Consider the following 21,673-nt stretch of genomic DNA (forward strand, 5'->3'; position numbering starts at 1 on the left):
TGGTGAGACTATTAGAGAGTGATACACTTGAGTGAGACACAAGCGTGAGTGACCTATACATTGTACCAAAAAAAAAAGAAGGAGAGAAGAAGTCGTTTGCTTATTTTCTTTTGCAGGTTTACCTAAGCATGTCTAGTGGAGTTGGTGACCAAACAATGGACTTTAAACTACACATGGTGGCCATGATGGAAGAATTCAAGCAGAGTTTGGATGAAGCTTTCGAGCCTCTTCATAGACGCCTTGACCGAATGGTGAATAAGGATGTCAAGAGGAGGGGTTCCCCACAATTTCATCCTGACGTCCAACCTACCTCTTCAAAGTCATTATATTCAAGGAGAAGGGAGGAGGTTCATTCGACAACAAAGCATGCAAATACTTTATCCATAGATGAAGGAGTTAGTTGAGTGCAGGAGACATGTCAACAACTCTCCTCCAACAAAAACTTGAAAAAGAGCGAGTTGAGTATGGTGGTGAGAGTGCACTTGAGGTAAAAGTTGAGGAATGTGAGATTGAAAAAGAGGTAAAAAAATCTGAGGAGATGAGTGAAGCATCAAGTGAGCTGATTGTGCATGGGAAGGCGGGTGTTTATAGTTTTCCTAACGAACTTAACTTTGCCTTGTTTAGTGTTTCTGCTTTTGTACGGATTGAGCGAAGTCGAGTGAAGTTAGTCATGCAATGTTCCATTCCAAAGTTGCTTGTACAATTCACTAGCTTCCATGGAGTTTGTCTTCTAGGAGATAGATCTATTTGGTATCACTTCATGGAACAACCCGAATCTGTCCGCACCAATGGAGAATTAATTCGAACTCCATATTTCTATTCTTGTTTGTTACCCATGGTTCATTCATCATCTTTACCTTCTTTTGAGCATTATTTCCATCCTCACACATGTATTTCCTATGCAGATTTTGAAGGAAAATGTAAAGAGCCATCAATGCAGTCTCAAGTTGAATCGATTGATGGAAGGAATCACGTGTCACGGGGAGTTTTTGCATTTAACTCTTATTCTACACCTTCTTACCACTTAATTAATGACGTTCCATTGCTTATGTATCCAATTTCTGGTTCAAAACAAGCTGAGACTCATTTTGTTTTTGTAGGTTGTAAGGCTGCTCGAAATTTTCCAGCTTTGATTAAAGAGTTGCAACCTGATTTCATGCTTGTGCCAGCTGCTTGTAATCTTCCATGCATATTCATACATCCAAAAGCTGGTCACCATGAGATCATCTTATCAACTCAAACTGGCGCAAATTCAAGTGACTCGTCTGGAGTGTGACCTTCACTTCATTGCTGCCACTTATGTTGGGTGATGCAGACAAGTGTGTCAATCAAGACCCGAATGTTGTTTTTACCTCACTGGTTCATTCTTCCACGGAAGTGCAACATGAATGGCTCATTGCTCTATCTCCAGATGGGCAAGTAGTGCCAAATCAGCAACAACTAGGGTCGAATTATACTACCTTGCACAATCAGATTCAAGATTTTTCTAAGCTGAATGAGAGTCATCATGAAGATCCCTATCTAGTGCATGTGAAACGTAAGTTGTCAAGTAGTATTAACCCTGCATATACTAATTGTGTGATTTGTTTTATGGGTTTGAATTTGACATGCAAACGACCAAGGGTTGATGAGAGAGTTTTGGAGTGCTACATGGAATTTTCACAAGCTTTATACAAGGTGTTTCTTGTCTTGGCGAATGTCCTTGTTCAAGAGCATCACGAGGTTGTCCAAGCGACATGTGACGTGGCTGGTGCTCATTCATCTCGCTCCCACATTGCATGGAGTACCACTTTTTCCCAAGATTTAAGGACAAATCCTTTTCAAGAGGAGGGGAATGATACGAATGAGCAAGCCTCAAAGGGAGGATTGGGCCTCGATTAAGTAGCTCTTGTTGAGCTTAGCTTCGGCCATGTGGGCCTTAGGTCCAATAGTGCTTTAGCTAGTCATTAAGCTAGTTAATTAGTAGGTTAGCTTTCGGCCAAGAGAGACCCAATGGGCTGGCCGATTTTCCCTTCATGCTTTCCAAGCTTTATTAGGTTTAGTCAAGGCTATAAATAGCCCTAAAGCTGATGGTACATTTAGTTTTTGCGATGTTATTAATAAAATTCCAGAATTTCGTCTTCCATTAAGCCAAATTCCTCTAGCTTGTGAAAGCTAAGTTGAACATCCTAGTGTGGTTCCTAGGTTGTTTATTGACTTATCAATCAAGCAAACACACTTGATTGTGGCATCCTCTGCCGTTGAATTCGTTCTTGAGTGGTCCGAGTTTGGGTTCAACTCCGTCGATTCCGTAACGTGTCCTCTAAGATCCTAAGTTGCTTCCGCGACCGGGCAGCGAGACCCTCGACAGCTCAGCGGAGGTCGAAGACCTGATTGACTAACACCAAAGCAACACCAAAATACCACCAAACCCCCGACCAAAAGGCCGAGGACCAGCACGCTCCGCAAATTCCAGAATTTTGGGTTGTCGGGTAGAGTACTTCTACGATTTTCAAAAATTCAGCCTTGAAGGCATTTTGTCTTGCCTTCTTTTTCAGTCATTAGTCCTAATCTGAGTTTTAGATCGCGTCTAGGCCTTCATTCACCTCCATTCCTTGCTGCTATCTTGTGTCACTTGTTGACTAGTCAAGAACGTACCTTGCGGTGACGCCTAATTTGTTCAACCCGAGCAACTAGCAAGCCAAGGAATTGCTTGGTGAGACTATTAGAGAGTGATACACTTGAGTGAGACACAAGCGTGAGTGACCTATACATTGTACCAAAAAAAAAAGAAGGAGAGAAGAAGTCGTTTGCTTATTTTCTTTTGCAGGTTTACCTAAGCATGTCTAGTGGAGTTGGTGACCAAACAATGGACTTTAAACTACACATGGTGGCCATGATGGAAGAATTCAAGCAGAGTTTGGATGAAGCTTTCGAGCCTCTTCATAGACGCCTTGACCGAATGGTGAATAAGGATGTCAAGAGGAGGGGTTCCCCACAATTTCATCCTGACGTCCAACCTACCTCTTCAAAGTCATTATATTCAAGGAGAAGGGAGGAGGTTCATTCGACAACAAAGCATGCAAATACTTTATCCATAGATGAAGGAGTTAGTTGAGTGCAGGAGACATGTCAACAACTCTCCTCCAACAAAAACTTGAAAAAGAGCGAGTTGAGTATGGTGGTGAGAGTGCACTTGAGGTAAAAGTTGAGGAATGTGAGATTGAAAAAGAGGTAAAAAAATCTGAGGAGATGAGTGAAGCATCAAGTGAGCTGATTGTGCATGGGAAGGCGGGTGTTTATAGTTTTCCTAACGAACTTAACTTTGCCTTGTTTAGTGTTTCTGCTTTTGTACGGATTGAGCGAAGTCGAGTGAAGTTAGTCATGCAATGTTCCATTCCAAAGTTGCTTGTACAATTCACTAGCTTCCATGGAGTTTGTCTTCTAGGAGATAGATCTATTTGGTATCACTTCATGGAACAACCCGAATCTGTCCGCACCAATGGAGAATTAATTCGAACTCCATATTTCTATTCTTGTTTGTTACCCATGGTTCATTCATCATCTTTACCTTCTTTTGAGCATTATTTCCATCCTCACACATGTATTTCCTATGCAGATTTTGAAGGAAAATGTAAAGAGCCATCAATGCAGTCTCAAGTTGAATCGATTGATGGAAGGAATCACGTGTCACGGGGAGTTTTTGCATTTAACTCTTATTCTACACCTTCTTACCACTTAATTAATGACGTTCCATTGCTTATGTATCCAATTTCTGGTTCAAAACAAGCTGAGACTCATTTTGTTTTTGTAGGTTGTAAGGCTGCTCGAAATTTTCCAGCTTTGATTAAAGAGTTGCAACCTGATTTCATGCTTGTGCCAGCTGCTTGTAATCTTCCATGCATATTCATACATCCAAAAGCTGGTCACCATGAGATCATCTTATCAACTCAAACTGGCGCAAATTCAAGTGACTCGTCTGGAGTGTGACCTTCACTTCATTGCTGCCACTTATGTTGGGTGATGCAGACAAGTGTGTCAATCAAGACCCGAATGTTGTTTTTACCTCACTGGTTCATTCTTCCACGGAAGTGCAACATGAATGGCTCATTGCTCTATCTCCAGATGGGCAAGTAGTGCCAAATCAGCAACAACTAGGGTCGAATTATACTACCTTGCACAATCAGATTCAAGATTTTTCTAAGCTGAATGAGAGTCATCATGAAGATCCCTATCTAGTGCATGTGAAACGTAAGTTGTCAAGTAGTATTAACCCTGCATATACTAATTGTGTGATTTGTTTTATGGGTTTGAATTTGACATGCAAACGACCAAGGGTTGATGAGAGAGTTTTGGAGTGCTACATGGAATTTTCACAAGCTTTATACAAGGTGTTTCTTGTCTTGGCGAATGTCCTTGTTCAAGAGCATCACGAGGTTGTCCAAGCGACATGTGACGTGGCTGGTGCTCATTCATCTCGCTCCCACATTGCATGGAGTACCACTTTTTCCCAAGATTTAAGGACAAATCCTTTTCAAGAGGAGGGGAATGATACGAATGAGCAAGCCTCAAAGGGAGGATTGGGCCTCGATTAAGTAGCTCTTGTTGAGCTTAGCTTCGGCCATGTGGGCCTTAGGTCCAATAGTGCTTTAGCTAGTCATTAAGCTAGTTAATTAGTAGGTTAGCTTTCGGCCAAGAGAGACCCAATGGGCTGGCCGATTTTCCCTTCATGCTTTCCAAGCTTTATTAGGTTTAGTCAAGGCTATAAATAGCCCTAAAGCTGATGGTACATTTAGTTTTTGCGATGTTATTAATAAAATTCCAGAATTTCGTCTTCCATTAAGCCAAATTCCTCTAGCTTGTGAAAGCTAAGTTGAACATCCTAGTGTGGTTCCTAGGTTGTTTATTGACTTATCAATCAAGCAAACACACTTGATTGTGGCATCCTCTGCCGTTGAATTCGTTCTTGAGTGGTCCGAGTTTGGGTTCAACTCCGTCGATTCCGTAACGTGTCCTCTAAGATCCTAAGTTGCTTCCGCGACCGGGCAGCGAGACCCTCGACAGCTCAGCGGAGGTCGAAGACCTGATTGACTAACACCAAAGCAACACCAAAATACCACCAAACCCCCGACCAAAAGGCCGAGGACCAGCACGCTCCGCAAATTCCAGAATTTTGGGTTGTCGGGTAGAGTACTTCTACGATTTTCAAAAATTCAGCCTTGAAGGCATTTTGTCTTGCCTTCTTTTTCAGTCATTAGTCCTAATCTGAGTTTTAGATCGCGTCTAGGCCTTCATTCACCTCCATTCCTTGCTGCTATCTTGTGTCACTTGTTGACTAGTCAAGAACGTACCTTGCGGTGACGCCTAATTTGTTCAACCCGAGCAACTAGCAAGCCAAGGAATTGCTTGGTGAGACTATTAGAGAGTGATACACTTGAGTGAGACACAAGCGTGAGTGACCTATACATTGTACCAAAAAAAAAAGAAGGAGAGAAGAAGTCGTTTGCTTATTTTCTTTTGCAGGTTTACCTAAGCATGTCTAGTGGAGTTGGTGACCAAACAATGGACTTTAAACTACACATGGTGGCCATGATGGAAGAATTCAAGCAGAGTTTGGATGAAGCTTTCGAGCCTCTTCATAGACGCCTTGACCGAATGGTGAATAAGGATGTCAAGAGGAGGGGTTCCCCACAATTTCATCCTGACGTCCAACCTACCTCTTCAAAGTCATTATATTCAAGGAGAAGGGAGGAGGTTCATTCGACAACAAAGCATGCAAATACTTTATCCATAGATGAAGGAGTTAGTTGAGTGCAGGAGACATGTCAACAACTCTCCTCCAACAAAAACTTGAAAAAGAGCGAGTTGAGTATGGTGGTGAGAGTGCACTTGAGGTAAAAGTTGAGGAATGTGAGATTGAAAAAGAGGTAAAAAAATCTGAGGAGATGAGTGAAGCATCAAGTGAGCTGATTGTGCATGGGAAGGCGGGTGTTTATAGTTTTCCTAACGAACTTAACTTTGCCTTGTTTAGTGTTTCTGCTTTTGTACGGATTGAGCGAAGTCGAGTGAAGTTAGTCATGCAATGTTCCATTCCAAAGTTGCTTGTACAATTCACTAGCTTCCATGGAGTTTGTCTTCTAGGAGATAGATCTATTTGGTATCACTTCATGGAACAACCCGAATCTGTCCGCACCAATGGAGAATTAATTCGAACTCCATATTTCTATTCTTGTTTGTTACCCATGGTTCATTCATCATCTTTACCTTCTTTTGAGCATTATTTCCATCCTCACACATGTATTTCCTATGCAGATTTTGAAGGAAAATGTAAAGAGCCATCAATGCAGTCTCAAGTTGAATCGATTGATGGAAGGAATCACGTGTCACGGGGAGTTTTTGCATTTAACTCTTATTCTACACCTTCTTACCACTTAATTAATGACGTTCCATTGCTTATGTATCCAATTTCTGGTTCAAAACAAGCTGAGACTCATTTTGTTTTTGTAGGTTGTAAGGCTGCTCGAAATTTTCCAGCTTTGATTAAAGAGTTGCAACCTGATTTCATGCTTGTGCCAGCTGCTTGTAATCTTCCATGCATATTCATACATCCAAAAGCTGGTCACCATGAGATCATCTTATCAACTCAAACTGGCGCAAATTCAAGTGACTCGTCTGGAGTGTGACCTTCACTTCATTGCTGCCACTTATGTTGGGTGATGCAGACAAGTGTGTCAATCAAGACCCGAATGTTGTTTTTACCTCACTGGTTCATTCTTCCACGGAAGTGCAACATGAATGGCTCATTGCTCTATCTCCAGATGGGCAAGTAGTGCCAAATCAGCAACAACTAGGGTCGAATTATACTACCTTGCACAATCAGATTCAAGATTTTTCTAAGCTGAATGAGAGTCATCATGAAGATCCCTATCTAGTGCATGTGAAACGTAAGTTGTCAAGTAGTATTAACCCTGCATATACTAATTGTGTGATTTGTTTTATGGGTTTGAATTTGACATGCAAACGACCAAGGGTTGATGAGAGAGTTTTGGAGTGCTACATGGAATTTTCACAAGCTTTATACAAGGTGTTTCTTGTCTTGGCGAATGTCCTTGTTCAAGAGCATCACGAGGTTGTCCAAGCGACATGTGACGTGGCTGGTGCTCATTCATCTCGCTCCCACATTGCATGGAGTACCACTTTTTCCCAAGATTTAAGGACAAATCCTTTTCAAGAGGAGGGGAATGATACGAATGAGCAAGCCTCAAAGGGAGGATTGGGCCTCGATTAAGTAGCTCTTGTTGAGCTTAGCTTCGGCCATGTGGGCCTTAGGTCCAATAGTGCTTTAGCTAGTCATTAAGCTAGTTAATTAGTAGGTTAGCTTTCGGCCAAGAGAGACCCAATGGGCTGGCCGATTTTCCCTTCATGCTTTCCAAGCTTTATTAGGTTTAGTCAAGGCTATAAATAGCCCTAAAGCTGATGGTACATTTAGTTTTTGCGATGTTATTAATAAAATTCCAGAATTTCGTCTTCCATTAAGCCAAATTCCTCTAGCTTGTGAAAGCTAAGTTGAACATCCTAGTGTGGTTCCTAGGTTGTTTATTGACTTATCAATCAAGCAAACACACTTGATTGTGGCATCCTCTGCCGTTGAATTCGTTCTTGAGTGGTCCGAGTTTGGGTTCAACTCCGTCGATTCCGTAACGTGTCCTCTAAGATCCTAAGTTGCTTCCGCGACCGGGCAGCGAGACCCTCGACAGCTCAGCGGAGGTCGAAGACCTGATTGACTAACACCAAAGCAACACCAAAATACCACCAAACCCCCGACCAAAAGGCCGAGGACCAGCACGCTCCGCAAATTCCAGAATTTTGGGTTGTCGGGTAGAGTACTTCTACGATTTTCAAAAATTCAGCCTTGAAGGCATTTTGTCTTGCCTTCTTTTTCAGTCATTAGTCCTAATCTGAGTTTTAGATCGCGTCTAGGCCTTCATTCACCTCCATTCCTTGCTGCTATCTTGTGTCACTTGTTGACTAGTCAAGAACGTACCTTGCGGTGACGCCTAATTTGTTCAACCCGAGCAACTAGCAAGCCAAGGAATTGCTTGGTGAGACTATTAGAGAGTGATACACTTGAGTGAGACACAAGCGTGAGTGACCTATACATTGTACCAAAAAAAAAAGAAGGAGAGAAGAAGTCGTTTGCTTATTTTCTTTTGCAGGTTTACCTAAGCATGTCTAGTGGAGTTGGTGACCAAACAATGGACTTTAAACTACACATGGTGGCCATGATGGAAGAATTCAAGCAGAGTTTGGATGAAGCTTTCGAGCCTCTTCATAGACGCCTTGACCGAATGGTGAATAAGGATGTCAAGAGGAGGGGTTCCCCACAATTTCATCCTGACGTCCAACCTACCTCTTCAAAGTCATTATATTCAAGGAGAAGGGAGGAGGTTCATTCGACAACAAAGCATGCAAATACTTTATCCATAGATGAAGGAGTTAGTTGAGTGCAGGAGACATGTCAACAACTCTCCTCCAACAAAAACTTGAAAAAGAGCGAGTTGAGTATGGTGGTGAGAGTGCACTTGAGGTAAAAGTTGAGGAATGTGAGATTGAAAAAGAGGTAAAAAAATCTGAGGAGATGAGTGAAGCATCAAGTGAGCTGATTGTGCATGGGAAGGCGGGTGTTTATAGTTTTCCTAACGAACTTAACTTTGCCTTGTTTAGTGTTTCTGCTTTTGTACGGATTGAGCGAAGTCGAGTGAAGTTAGTCATGCAATGTTCCATTCCAAAGTTGCTTGTACAATTCACTAGCTTCCATGGAGTTTGTCTTCTAGGAGATAGATCTATTTGGTATCACTTCATGGAACAACCCGAATCTGTCCGCACCAATGGAGAATTAATTCGAACTCCATATTTCTATTCTTGTTTGTTACCCATGGTTCATTCATCATCTTTACCTTCTTTTGAGCATTATTTCCATCCTCACACATGTATTTCCTATGCAGATTTTGAAGGAAAATGTAAAGAGCCATCAATGCAGTCTCAAGTTGAATCGATTGATGGAAGGAATCACGTGTCACGGGGAGTTTTTGCATTTAACTCTTATTCTACACCTTCTTACCACTTAATTAATGACGTTCCATTGCTTATGTATCCAATTTCTGGTTCAAAACAAGCTGAGACTCATTTTGTTTTTGTAGGTTGTAAGGCTGCTCGAAATTTTCCAGCTTTGATTAAAGAGTTGCAACCTGATTTCATGCTTGTGCCAGCTGCTTGTAATCTTCCATGCATATTCATACATCCAAAAGCTGGTCACCATGAGATCATCTTATCAACTCAAACTGGCGCAAATTCAAGTGACTCGTCTGGAGTGTGACCTTCACTTCATTGCTGCCACTTATGTTGGGTGATGCAGACAAGTGTGTCAATCAAGACCCGAATGTTGTTTTTACCTCACTGGTTCATTCTTCCACGAAAGTGCAACATGAATGGCTCATTGCTCTATCTCCAGATGGGCAAGTAGTGCCAAATCAGCAACAACTAGGGTCGAATTATACTACCTTGCACAATCAGATTCAAGATTTTTCTAAGCTGAATGAGAGTCATCATGAAGATCCCTATCTAGTGCATGTGAAACGTAAGTTGTCAAGTAGTATTAACCCTGCATATACTAATTGTGTGATTTGTTTTATGGGTTTGAATTTGACATGCAAACGACCAAGGGTTGATGAGAGAGTTTTGGAGTGCTACATGGAATTTTCACAAGCTTTATACAAGGTGTTTCTTGTCTTGGCGAATGTCCTTGTTCAAGAGCATCACGAGGTTGTCCAAGCGACATGTGACGTGGCTGGTGCTCATTCATCTCGCTCCCACATTGCATGGAGTACCACTTTTTCCCAAGATTTAAGGACAAATCCTTTTCAAGAGGAGGGGAATGATACGAATGAGCAAGCCTCAAAGGGAGGATTGGGCCTCGATTAAGTAGCTCTTGTTGAGCTTAGCTTCGGCCATGTGGGCCTTAGGTCCAATAGTGCTTTAGCTAGTCATTAAGCTAGTTAATTAGTAGGTTAGCTTTCGGCCAAGAGAGACCCAATGGGCTGGCCGATTTTCCCTTCATGCTTTCCAAGCTTTATTAGGTTTAGTCAAGGCTATAAATAGCCCTAAAGCTGATGGTACATTTAGTTTTTGCGATGTTATTAATAAAATTCCAGAATTTCGTCTTCCATTAAGCCAAATTCCTCTAGCTTGTGAAAGCTAAGTTGAACATCCTAGTGTGTTGTACCAAAAAAAAAAAGAAGGAGAGAAGAAGTCGTTTGCTTATTTTCTTTTGCAGGTTTACCTAAGCATGTCTAGTGGAGTTGGTGACCAAACAATGGACTTTAAACTACACATGGTGGCCATGATGGAAGAATTCAAGCAGAGTTTGGATGAAGCTTTCGAGCCTCTTCATAGACGCCTTGACCGAATGGTGAATAAGGATGTCAAGAGGAGGGGTTCCCCACAATTTCATCCTGACGTCCAACCTACCTCTTCAAAGTCATTATATTCAAGGAGAAGGGAGGAGGTTCATTCGACAACAAAGCATGCAAATACTTTATCCATAGATGAAGGAGTTAGTTGAGTGCAGGAGACATGTCAACAACTCTCCTCCAACAAAAACTTGAAAAAGAGCGAGTTGAGTATGGTGGTGAGAGTGCACTTGAGGTAAAAGTTGAGGAATGTGAGATTGAAAAAGAGGTAAAAAAATCTGAGGAGATGAGTGAAGCATCAAGTGAGCTGATTGTGCATGGGAAGGCGAGTGTTTATAGTTTTCCTAACGAACTTAACTTTGCCTTGTTTAGTGTTTCTGCTTTTGTACGGATTGAGCGAAGTCGAGTGAAGTTAGTCATGCAATGTTCCATTCCAAAGTTGCTTGTACAATTCACTAGCTTCCATGGAGTTTGTCTTCTAGGAGATAGATCTATTTGGTATCACTTCATGGAACAACCCGAATCTGTCCGCACCAATGGAGAATTAATTCGAACTCCATATTTCTATTCTTGTTTGTTACCCATGGTTCATTCATCATCTTTACCTTCTTTTGAGCATTATTTCCATCCTCACACATGTATTTCCTATGCAGATTTTGAAGGAAAATGTAAAGAGCCATCAATGCAGTCTCAAGTTGAATCGATTGAGGGAAGGAATCACGTGTCACGGGGAGTTTTTGCATTTAACTCTTATTCTACACCTTCTTACCACTTAATTAATGACATTCCACTGCTTATGTATCCAATTTCTGGTTGAAAACAAGCTGAGACTCATTTTGTTTTTGTAGGTTGTAATGCTGCTCGAAATTTTCCAGCTTTGATTAAAGAGTTGCAACCTGATTTCATGCTTGTGCCAGCTGCTTGTAATCTTCCATGCATATTCATACATCCAAAAGCTGGTCACCATGAGATCATCTTATCAACTCAAACTGGCGCAAATTCAAGTGACTCGTCTGGAGTGTGACCTTCACTTCATTGCTGCCACTTATGTTGGGTGATGCAGACAAGTGTGTCAATCAAGACCCGAATGTTGTTTTTACCTCACTGGTTCATTCTTCCACGGAAGTGCAACATGAATGGCTCATTGCTCTATCTCCAGATGGGCAAGTAGTGCCAAATCAGCAACAACTAGGGTCGAATTATACTACCTTGCACAATCAGATTCAAGATTTTTCTAAGCTGAATGAGAGTCATCATGAAGATCCCTATCTAGTGCATGTGAAACGTAAGTTGTCAAGTAGTATTAACCCTACATATACTAATTGTGTGATTTGTTTTATGGGTTTGAATTTGACATGCAAACGACCAAGGGTTGATGAGAGAGTTTTGGAGTGCTACATGGAATTTTCACAAGCTTTATACAAGGTGTTTCTTGTCTTGGCGAATGTCCTTGTTCAAGAGCATCACGAGGTTGTCCAAGCGACATGTGACCTGGCTGGTGCTCATTCATCTCGCTCCCACATTGCATGGAGTACCACTTTTTCCCAAGATTTAAGGACAAATCCTTTTCAAGAGGAGGGGAATGATACGAATGAGCAAGCCTCAAAGGGAGGATTGGGCCTCGATTAAGTAGCTCTTGTTGAGCTTAGCTTCGGCCATGTGGGCCTTAGGTCCAATAGTGCTTTAGCTAGTCATTAAGCTAGTTAATTAGTAGCTTAGCTTTCGGCCAAGAGAGACCCAATGGGCTGGCCGATTTTCCCTTCATGCTTTCCAAGCTTTATTAGGTTTAGTCAAGGCTATAAATAGCCCTAAAGCTGATGGTACATTTAGTTTTTGCGATGTTATTAATAAAATTCCAGAATTTCGTCTTCCATTAAGCCAAATTCCTCTAGCTTGTGAAAGCTAAGTTGAACATCCTAGTGTGGTTCCTAGGTTGTTTATTGACTTATCAATCAAGCAAACACACTTGATTGTGGCATCCTCTGCCGTTGAATTCGTTCTTGAGTGGTCCGAGTTTGGGTTCAACTCCGTCGATTCCGTAACGTGTCCTCTAAGATCCTAAGTTGCTTCCGCGACCGGGCAGCGAGACCCTCGACAGCTCAGCGGAGGTCGAAGACCTGATTGACTAACACCAAAGCAACACCAAAATACCACCAAACCCCCGACCAAAAGGCCGAGGACCAGCACGCTCCGCAAATTCCAGAATTTTGGGTTGTCGGGTAGAGTACTTCTACGATTTTCAAAAATTCAGCCTTGAAGGCATTTTGTCTTGCCTTCTTTTTCAGTCATTAGTCCTAATCTGAGTTTTAGATCGCGTCTAGGCCTTCATTCACCTCCATTCCTTGCTGCTATCTTGTGTCACTTGTTGACTAGTCAAGAACGTACCTTGCGGTGACGCCTAATTTGTTCAACCCGAGCAACTAGCAAGCCAAGGAATTGCTTGGTGAGACTATTAGAGAGTGATACACTTGAGTGAAACACAAGCGTGAGTGACCTATACATTGTACCAAAAAAAAAAGAAGGAGAGAAGAAGTCGTTTGCTTATTTTCTTTTGCAGGTTTACCTAAGCATGTCTAGTGGAGTTGGTGACCAAACAATGGACTTTAAACTACACATGGTGGCCATGATGGAAGAATTCAAGCAGAGTTTGGATGAAGCTTTCGAGCCTCTTCATAGACGCCTTGACCGAATGGTGAATAAGGATGTCAAGAGGAGGGGTTCCCCACAATTTCATCCTGACGTCCAACCTACCTCTTCAAAGTCATTATATTCAAGGAGAAGGGAGGAGGTTCATTCGACAACAAAGCATGCAAATACTTTATCCATAGATGAAGGAGTTAGTTGAGTGCAGGAGACATGTCAACAACTCTCCTCCAACAAAAACTTGAAAAAGAGCGAGTTGAGTATGGTGGTGAGAGTGCACTTGAGGTAAAAGTTGAGGAATGTGAGATTGAAAAAGAGGTAAAAAAATCTGAGGAGATGAGTGAAGCATCAAGTGAGCTGATTGTGCATGGGAAGGCGGGTGTTTATAGTTTTCCTAACGAACTTAACTTTGCCTTGTTTAGTGTTTCTGCTTTTGTACGGATTGAGCGAAGTCGAGTGAAGTTAGTCATGCAATGTTCCATTCCAAAGTTGCTTGTACAATTCACTAGCTTCCATGGAGTTTGTCTTCTAGGAGATAGATCTATTTGGTATCACTTCATGGAACAACCCGAATCTGTCCGCACCAATGGAGAATTAATTCGAACTCCATATTTCTATTCTTGTTTGTTACCCATGGTTCATTCATCATCTTTACCTTCTTTTGAGCATTATTTCCATCCTCACACATGTATTTCCTATGCAGATTTTGAAGGAAAATGTAAAGAGCCATCAATGCAGTCTCAAGTTGAATCGATTGATGGAAGGAATCACGTGTCACGGGGAGTTTTTGCATTTAACTCTTATTCTACACCTTCTTACCACTTAATTAATGACGTTCCATTGCTTATGTATCCAATTTCTGGTTCAAAACAAGCTGAGACTCATTTTGTTTTTGTAGGTTGTAAGGCTGCTCGAAATTTTCCAGCTTTGATTAAAGAGTTGCAACCTGATTTCATGCTTGTGCCAGCTGCTTGTAATCTTCCATGCATATTCATACATCCAAAAGCTGGTCACCATGAGATCATCTTATCAACTCAAACTGGCGCAAATTCAAGTGACTCGTCTGGAGTGTGACCTTCACTTCATTGCTGCCACTTATGTTGGGTGATGCAGACAAGTGTGTCAATCAAGACCCGAATGTTGTTTTTACCTCACTGGTTCATTCTTCCACGAAAGTGCAACATGAATGGCTCATTGCTCTATCTCCAGATGGGCAAGTAGTGCCAAATCAGCAACAACTAGGGTCGAATTATACTACCTTGCACAATCAGATTCAAGATTTTTCTAAGCTGAATGAGAGTCATCATGAAGATCCCTATCTAGTGCATGTGAAACGTAAGTTGTCAAGTAGTATTAACCCTGCATATACTAATTGTGTGATTTGTTTTATGGGTTTGAATTTGACATGCAAACGACCAAGGGTTGATGAGAGAGTTTTGGAGTGCTACATGGAATTTTCACAAGCTTTATACAAGGTGTTTCTTGTCTTGGCGAATGTCCTTGTTCAAGAGCATCACGAGGTTGTCCAAGCGACATGTGACGTGGCTGGTGCTCATTCATCTCGCTCCCACATTGCATGGAGTACCACTTTTTCCCAAGATTTAAGGACAAATCCTTTTCAAGAGGAGGGGAATGATACGAATGAGCAAGCCTCAAAGGGAGGATTGGGCCTCGATTAAGTAGCTCTTGTTGAGCTTAGCTTCGGCCATGTGGGCCTTAGGTCCAATAGTGCTTTAGCTAGTCATTAAGCTAGTTAATTAGTAGGTTAGCTTTCGGCCAAGAGAGACCCAATGGGCTGGCCGATTTTCCCTTCATGCTTTCCAAGCTTTATTAGGTTTAGTCAAGGCTATAAATAGCCCTAAAGCTGATGGTACATTTAGTTTTTGCGATGTTATTAATAAAATTCCAGAATTTCGTCTTCCATTAAGCCAAATTCCTCTAGCTTGTGAAAGCTAAGTTGAACATCCTAGTGTGGTTCCTAGGTTGTTTATTGACTTATCAATCAAGCAAACACACTTGATTGTGGCATCCTCTGCCGTTGAATTCGTTCTTGAGTGGTCCGAGTTTGGGTTCAACTCCGTCGATTCCGTAACGTGTCCTCTAAGATCCTAAGTTGCTTCCGCGACCGGGCAGCGAGACCCTCGACAGCTCAGCGGAGGTCGAAGACCTGATTGACTAACACCAAAGCAACACCAAAATACCACCAAACCCCCGACCAAAAGGCCGAGGACCAGCACGCTCCGCAAATTCCAGAATTTTGGGTTGTCGGGTAGAGTACTTCTACGATTTTCAAAAATTCAGCCTTGAAGGCATTTTGTCTTGCCTTCTTTTTCAGTCATTAGTCCTAATCTGAGTTTTAGATCGCGTCTAGGCCTTCATTCACCTCCATTCCTTGCTGCTATCTTGTGTCACTTGTTGACTAGTCAAGAACGTACCTTGCGGTGACGCCTAATTTGTTCAACCCGAGCAACTAGCAAGCCAAGGAATTGCTTGGTGAGACTATTAGAGAGTGATACACTTGAGTGAGACACAAGCGTGAGTGACCTATACATTGTACCAAAAAAAAAAGAAGGAGAGAAGAAGTCGTTTGCTTATTTTCTTTTGCAGGTTTACCTAAGCATGTCTAGTGGAGTTGGTGACCAAACAATGGACTTTAAACTACACATGGTGGCCATGATGGAAGAATTCAAGCAGAGTTTGGATGAAGCTTTCGAGCCTCTTCATAGACGCCTTGACCGAATGGTGAATAAGGATGTCAAGAGGAGGGGTTCCCCACAATTTCATCCTGACGTCCAACCTACCTCTTCAAAGTCATTATATTCAAGGAGAAGGGAGGAGGTTCATTCGACAACAAAGCATGCAAATACTTTATCCATAGATGAAGGAGTTAGTTGAGTGCAGGAGACATGTCAACAACTCTCCTCCAACAAAAACTTGAAAAAGAGCGAGTTGAGTATGGTGGTGAGAGTGCACTTGAGGTAAAAGTTGAGGAATGTGAGATTGAAAAAGAGGTAAAAAAATCTGAGGAGATGAGTGAAGCATCAAGTGAGCTGATTGTGCATGGGAAGGCGGGTGTTTATAGTTTTCCTAACGAACTTAACTTTGCCTTGTTTAGTGTTTCTGCTTTTGTACGGATTGAGCGAAGTCGAGTGAAGTTAGTCATGCAATGTTCCATTCCAAAGTTGCTTGTACAATTCACTAGCTTCCATGGAGTTTGTCTTCTAGGAGATAGATCTATTTGGTATCACTTCATGGAACAACCCGAATCTGTCCGCACCAATGGAGAATTAATTCGAACTCCATATTTCTATTCTTGTTTGTTACCCATGGTTCATTCATCATCTTTACCTTCTTTTGAGCATTATTTCCATCCTCACACATGTATTTCCTATGCAGATTTTGAAGGAAAATGTAAAGAGCCATCAATGCAGTCTCAAGTTGAATCGATTGATGGAAGGAATCACGTGTCACGGGGAGTTTTTGCATTTAACTCTTATTCTACACCTTCTTACCACTTAATTAATGACGTTCCATTGCTTATGTATCCAATTTCTGGTTCAAAACAAGCTGAGACTCATTTTGTTTTTGTAGGTTGTAAGGCTGCTCGAAATTTTCCAGCTTTGATTAAAGAGTTGCAACCTGATTTCATGCTTGTGCCAGCTGCTTGTAATCTTCCATGCATATTCATACATCCAAAAGCTGGTCACCATGAGATCATCTTATCAACTCAAACTGGCGCAAATTCAAGTGACTCGTCTGGAGTGTGACCTTCACTTCATTGCTGCCACTTATGTTGGGTGATGCAGACAAGTGTGTCAATCAAGACCCGAATGTTATTTTTACCTCACTGGTTCATTCTTCCACGGAAGTGCAACATGAATGGCTCATTGCTCTATCTCCAGATGGGCAAGTAGTGCCAAATCAGCAACAACTAGGGTCGAATTATACTACCTTGCACAATCAGATTCAAGATTTTTCTAAGCTGAATGAGAGTCATCATGAAGATCCATAGCTAGTGCATGTGAAACGTAAGTTGTCAAGTAGTATTAACCCTACATATACTAATTGTGTGATTTGTTTTATGGGTTTGAATTTGACATGCAAACGACCAAGGGTTGATGAGAGAGTTTTGGAGTGCTACATGGAATTTTCACAAGCTTTATACAAGGTGTTTCTTGTCTTGGCGAATGTCCTTGTTCAAGAGCATCACGAGGTTGTCCAAGCGACATGTGACGTGGCTGGTGCTCATTCATCTCGCTCCCACATTGCATGGTGTACCACTTTTTCCCAAGATTTAAGGACAAATCCTTTTCAAGAGGAGGGGAATGATACGAATGAGCAAGCCTCAAAGGGAGGATTGGGCCTCGATTAAGTAGCTCTTGTTGAGCTTAGCTTCGGCCATGTGGGCCTTAGGTCCAATAGTGCTTTAGCTAGTCATTAAGCTAGTTAATTAGTAGGTTAGCTTTCGGCCAAGAGAGACCCAATGGGCTGGCCGATTTTCCCTTCATGCTTTCCAAGCTTTATTAGGTTTAGTCAAGGCTATAAATAGCCCTAAAGCTGATGGTACATTTAGTTTTTGCGATGTTATTAATAAAATTCCAGAATTTCGTCTTCCATTAAGCCAAATTCCTCTAGCTTGTGAAAGCTAAGTTGAACATCCTAGTGTGGTTCCTAGGTTGTTTATTGACTTATCAATCAAGCAAACACACTTGATTGTGGCATCCTCTGCCGTTGAATTCGTTCTTGAGTGGTCCGAGTTTGGGTTCAACTCCGTCGATTCCGTAACGTGTCCTCTAAGATCCTAAGTTGCTTCCGCGACCGGGCAGCGAGACCCTCGACAGCTCAGCGGAGGTCGAAGACCTGATTGACTAACACCAAAGCAACACCAAAATACCACCAAACCCCCGACCAAAAGGCCGAGGACCAGCACGCTCCGCAAATTCCAGAATTTTGGGTTGTCGAGTAGAGTACTTCTAGGATTTTCAAAAATTCAGCCTTGAAGGCATTTTGTCTTGCCTTCTTTTTCAGTCATTAGTCCTAATCTGAGTTTTAGATCGCGTCTAGGCCTTCATTCACCTCCATTCCTTGCTGCTATCTAGTGTCACTTGTTGACTAGTCAAGAACGTACCTTGCGGTGACGCCTAATTTGTTCAACCCGAGCAACTAGCAAGCCAAGGTATTGCTTGGTGAGACTATTAGAGAGTGATACACTTGAGTGAAACACAAGCGTGAGTGACCTATACATTGTACCAAAAAAAAAGAAGGAGAGAAGAAGTCGTTTGCTTATTTTCTTTTGCAGGTTTACCTAAGCATGTCTAGTGGAGTTGGTGACCAAACAATGGACTTTAAACTACACATGGTGGCCATGATGGAAGAATTCAAGCAGAGTTTGGATGAAGCTTTCGAGCCTCTTCATAGACGCCTTGACCGAATGGTGAATAAGGATGTCAAGAGGAGGGGTTCCCCACAATTTCATCCTGACGTCCAACCTACCTCTTCAAAGTCATTATATTCAAGGAGAAGGGAGGAGGTTCATTCGACAACAAAGCATGCAAATACTTTATCCATAGATGAAGGAGTTAGTTGAGTGCAGGAGACATGTCAACAACTCTCCTCCAACAAAAACTTGAAAAAGAGCGAGTTGAGTATGGTGGTGAGAGTGCACTTGAGGTAAAAGTTGAGGAATGTGAGATTGAAAAAGAGGTAAAAAAATCTGAGGAGATGAGTGAAGCATCAAGTGAGCTGATTGTGCATGGGAAGGCGAGTGTTTATAGTTTTCCTAACGAACTTAACTTTGCCTTGTTTAGTGTTTCTGCTTTTGTACGGATTGAGCGAAGTCGAGTGAAGTTAGTCATGCAATGTTCCATTCCAAAGTTGCTTGTACAATTCACTAGCTTCCATGGAGTTTGTCTTCTAGGAGATAGATCTATTTGGTATCACTTCATGGAACAACCCGAATCTGTCCGCACCAATGGAGAATTAATTCGAACTCCATATTTCTATTCTTGTTTGTTACCCATGGTTCATTCATCATCTTTATGTTCTTTTGAGCATTATTTCCATCCTCACACATGTATTTCCTATGCAGATTTTGAAGGAAAATGTAAAGAGCCATCAATGCAGTCTCAAGTTGAATCGATTGATGGAAGGAATCACGTGTCACAGGGAGTTTTTGCATTTAACTCTTATTCTACACCTTCTTACCACTTAATTAATGACGTTCCATTGCTTATGTATCCAATTTCTGGTTCAAAACAAGCTGAGACTCATTTTGTTTTTGTAGGTTGTAAGGCTGCTCGAAATTTTCCAGCTTTGATTAAAGAGTTGCAACCTGATTTCATGCTTGTGCCAGCTGCTTGTAATCTTCCATGCATATTCATACATCCAAAAGCTGGTCACCATGAGATCATCTTATCAACTCAAACTGGCGCAAATTCAAGTGACTCGTCTGGAGTGTGACCTTCACTTCATTGCTGCCACTTATGTTGGGTGATGCAGACAAGTGTGTCAATCAAGACCCGAATGTTGTTTTTACCTCACTGGTTCATTCTTCCACGGAAGTGCAACATGAATGGCTCATTGCTCTATCTCCAGATGGGCAAGTAGTGCCAAATCAGCAACAACTAGGGTCGAATTATACTACCTTGCACAATCAGATTCAAGATTTTTCTAAGCTGAATGAGAGTCATCATGAAGATCCCTATCTAGTGCATGTGAAACGTAAGTTGTCAAGTAGTATTAACCCTACATATACTAATTGTGTGATTTGTTTTATGGGTTTGAATTTGACATGCAAACGACCAAGGGTTGATGAGAGAGTTTTGGAGTGCTACATGGAATTTTCACAAGCTTTATACAAGGTGTTTCTTGTCTTGGCGAATGTCCTTGTTCAAGAGCATCACGAGGTTGTCCAAGCGACATGTGACCTGGCTGGTGCTCATTCATCTCGCTCCCACATTGCATGAAGTACCACTTTTTCCCAAGATTTAAGGACAAATCCTTTTCAAGAGGAGGGGAATGATACGAATGAGCAAGCCTCAAAGGGAGGATTGGGCCTCGATTAAGTAGCTCTTGTTGAGCTTAGCTTCGGCCATGTGGGCCTTAGGTCCAATAGTGCTTTAGCTAGTCATTAAGCTAGTTAATTAGTAGCTTAGCTTTCGGCCAAGAGAGACCCAATGGGCTGGCCGATTTTCCCTTCATGCTTTCCAAGCTTTATTAGGTTTAGTCAAGGCTATAAATAGCCCTAAAGCTGATGGTACATTTAGTTTTTGCGATGTTATTAATAAAATTCCAGAATTTCGTCTTCCATTAAGCCAAATTCCTCTAGCTTGTGAAAGCTAAGTTGAACATCCTAGTGTGGTTCCTAGGTTGTTTATTGACTTATCAATCAAGCAAACACACTTGATTGTGGCATCCTCTGCCGTTGAATTCGTTCTTGAGTGGTCCGAGTTTGGGTTCAACTCCGTCGATTCCGTAACGTGTCCTCTAAGATCCTAAGTTGCTTCCGCGACCGGGCAGCGAGACCCTCGACAGCTCAGCGGAGGTCGAAGACCTGATTGACTAACACCAAAGCAACACCAAAATACCACCAAACCCCCGACCAAAAGGCCGAGGACCAGCACGCTCCGCAAATTCCAGAATTTTGGGTTGTCGGGTAGAGTACTTCTAGGATTTTAAAAAATTCAGCCTTGAAGGCATTTTGTCTTGCCTTCTTTTTCAGTCATTAGTCCTAATCTGAGTTTTAGATCGCGTCTAGGCCTTCATTCACCTCCATTCCTTGCTGCTATCTAGTGTCACTTGTTGACTAGTCAAGAACGTACCTTGCGGTGACGCCTAATTTGTTCAACCCGAGCAACTAGCAAGCCAAGGTATTGCTTGGTGAGACTATTAGAGAGTGATACACTTGAGTGAAACACAAGCGTGAGTGACCTATACATTGTACCAAAAAAAAAGAAGGAGAGAAGAAGTCGTTTGCTTATTTTCTTTTGCAGGTTTACCTAAGCATGTCTAGTGGAGTTGGTGACCAAACAATGGACTTTAAACTACACATGGTGGCCATGATGGAAGAATTCAAGCAGAGTTTGGATGAAGCTTTCGAGCCTCTTCATAGACGCCTTGACCGAATGGTGAATAAGGATGTCAAGAGGAGGGGTTCCCCACAATTTCATCCTGACGTCCAACCTACCTCTTCAAAGTCATTATATTCAAGGAGAAGGGAGGAGGTTCATTCGACAACAAAGCATGCAAATACTTTATCCATAGATGAAGGAGTTAGTTGAGTGCAGGAGACATGTCAACAACTCTCCTCCAACAAAAACTTGAAAAAGAGCGAGTTGAGTATGGTGGTGAGAGTGCACTTGAGGTAAAAGTTGAGGAATGTGAGATTGAAAAAGAGGTAAAAAAATCTGAGGAGATGAGTGAAGCATCAAGTGAGCTGATTGTGCATGGGAAGGCGGGTGTTTATAGTTTTCCTAACGAACTTAACTTTGCCTTGTTTAGTGTTTCTGCTTTTGTACGGATTGAGCGAAGTCGAGTGAAGTTAGTCATGCAATGTTCCATTCCAAAGTTGCTTGTACAATTCA

Source organism: Coffea arabica, chromosome 7e (genome assembly GCF_036785885.1).
Source record: "Coffea arabica cultivar ET-39 chromosome 7e, Coffea Arabica ET-39 HiFi, whole genome shotgun sequence".
NCBI lineage: Eukaryota > Viridiplantae > Streptophyta > Magnoliopsida > Gentianales > Rubiaceae > Coffea > Coffea arabica.